General features: G+C 45.0%; 1 non-coding gene across 1 annotated transcript; it reads right to left on the reverse strand.

The window, feature by feature from the left end:
* Window positions 1-406: 406 nt before the first annotated feature.
* Window positions 407-481, reverse strand: Trnat-ugu (transfer RNA threonine (anticodon UGU)). Its single transcript has one exon. It is a non-coding gene; the product is annotated as a tRNA-Thr (tRNA).
* Between the last annotated feature and the right edge of the window lie 2,168 nt (window positions 482-2,649).

Below are 2,649 nucleotides of genomic sequence, written 5' to 3' on the forward strand. Positions count from 1 at the left end.
AATTTTTACCAAAAATGTATTTTCGTTATTTACGTTTAGTCTGCAATTCAAGGAGTATTTATCAGCCCTTCCTCTACCTCTGATTGTTCCTAGACAGCAACTTCCTGTTCTTCTTGGCAGGAAAAGCCGATCTGTCAAAGCTGGATATGCAGCACTCGGCAGCCTGCACTTGATATTCGTCCGTATTTTCGGTGAGTATGTTTGCATGCATTCTGCAGTATGAATCCTTTTGAGCACGTGCGACACGGGACGAGTTATCATCTACATCTATATGGATACCCTGCAAAACACATTTAAGTGCCTGGCAAAGGGTTCATCGAATCACCTAAACAACTGATAATTAATTGAAACCCTCAGCTGCCGACAGGTGTTGTTGATATACTTCGATGGGGACAGCTGAAAAGTGTGCCGCTACTGGGACTCGAACCCAGGATCTCCTGCTTACAAGGCAGACGCTCAATCCATCTGAGCTATCGAGGGCACAAATGAACAGCACGACTGCAGGAATTTATCCCTCGCACACTTCCCGTGAGACTCACACCCCGAACCGCCCACAATCCGATTACGTAATGTACTTAATAGGTATTTGTCCATCCACTCATTACTGGCTCACACTAAGGTGACGATTCCCGTAAGATTTCCGGTAGCCTGTGCGCATTCGCACAGACGAAGGTCAATGGCTGGGTGACGTTTAACCATAGATATGAAGGTAGTAACTGTTCTAGAAAGAACAGGCGCCACTGACGACCGTGCAGCTCTTCTAGAATACATGATAGACCGGCCGATGTGGCCGAGCGGTTGTAGGCACTTCAGTCGGGAGCCACGCGACCGCTACGGTCGCAGGTTCAAATCCTGCCTCGAGCATGGATGTGTGTGATGTCCTTAATTTAGTTACGTTTAAGTCGTTCTAAGTTCTAGGAAACTGATGACCTCAGATGTTAAGTCCCAAAGTGCTCAGAGCCATTTGAACCATCAGTCCGTATGTTTGCACACTACTTACAGTAACTTATGCTAAGGACAACACACACACAACCATGCCCGAGGGAGGACTCGAACCTCCAACGGGGGAAGCCGCGCGAACCGTGACAAGGCGTTGGACACATGGCGGGTACCCCGCGCGGCTCATGGCAGCCGTGACACTGCTTCAAACAATGGACTGTAGAAACTTTTGTAAAGCACGGATTAAAAAAAAAAAAACCTTTCCGTTCCAGGAGTCTAGACAAGTACACCTTTAAAAAATGCAACTACAAAGAAATTGAATTTTCGAACGGGGCAGGGCTTAAAACTTTGAAGAGTTAAATTTTAATGGCCGTTCTCTTGTATGCAAATAGTTTCACAGTAGACATTTCTCTAGTTTTATTTATTTATTTATTTTTTGCTGTAGGTAAAGAAGGATAGGATTCTGAGAAGGGGGAAGGGGGGGGGGGGGAGGAATCTCGCCTCTCCCACCTTGGAATTCTCAGTACAGAATTTTTATTCATTACGAGATTCTCAGCCACTTGCAGAAGTGATTTCGCGTGATTCTGCAAAACTTTTCCTTTAGCCAATCGTAGCAACTATAGGATTCCGTTCCTGCTGCATGACATGTCTCGGAACTTAAACTGACCAACTTATTTGCATAAAGAGCTAGCTTATCATCCGCTTCTTTACTTACTTAGACCCTTCATGGTCTGCAAAGCATTTTTTCTTTAATCGTTTTTTTTTATGTCTTTTATAAACTGCAACACTTTCTAAACTTTTCTAAACTTAACGCCGTTGAAGCATGGTCTTTTGCTGAATGACTAAAAAGCAATGCTGACAGCTGGGGTCCAGGGTTTTGTTAATCAAGCCGTTTGTATTCTTGTTTGTATAACGCATATTTCTTTATATCTAATTGAGAAGTGAAATACCGGTTTTCGTAGATGCAGATTTAAAATATTTTAATATAACGCAATAAATATTTCATTAAAATTTTCATCCCCTTATGCTCGAAGTTAAAAACCAGTGAAACACGTAGTTTTTAAAAATTGTAACAGATTAGCCGAATACGAATTGTCAGATATGCTTTCATAATGCTTTCATAATGAACCATTTTCAGAAACGTGGAGCCGGATCTGGGGGTGAATTTCCTTCTCTCCGAGACACCCGGCTTCTTCTTCGACTTAGCCGGCAAACAGGCCGAGGACGCCGGGTGGGGACCGAATATGCAGCAGTTGGTGGATGGCGACGTCGTCACTAGCTGTTGCCTTCGTGCGGGCCTCTTGTGTAAAGGGGGAGCCAACCGTGGCCAAGTGAAGGTCTGTATTCCACAGGAACGAGTTAGCATGGCACTCAGATATTTCCACGAGTCGGCGGACGGGGGTCATTTGGGGTTCTTCAAGACCTTGAACCGAGTTCAGGAATACATGTTTTGGCCCAACCTATATCGCGATGGCAGGCGATTTGTTGGCAACTGTGTCCAGTGTAAGCGCGGTAAGCCCCATGTTGGGCCGCACAGAGAACTACTACAGTCGGTTAGCGAGCAGTGTCCTATGGACCGCGACTCAAAGATCGAAACATCGATCGACGGAAACTGGCGCCAGAAACGCACCAGCTCACTCTATTTCATCCCCTTAGGGGTTGAACTTCCAAAAACACCGAAACACGTATTTTCTTATTTGTAGCCTTGAA

Source organism: Schistocerca gregaria, unplaced genomic scaffold (genome assembly GCF_023897955.1).
Source record: "Schistocerca gregaria isolate iqSchGreg1 unplaced genomic scaffold, iqSchGreg1.2 ptg000327l, whole genome shotgun sequence".
Classification (NCBI taxonomy): domain Eukaryota; kingdom Metazoa; phylum Arthropoda; class Insecta; order Orthoptera; family Acrididae; genus Schistocerca; species Schistocerca gregaria.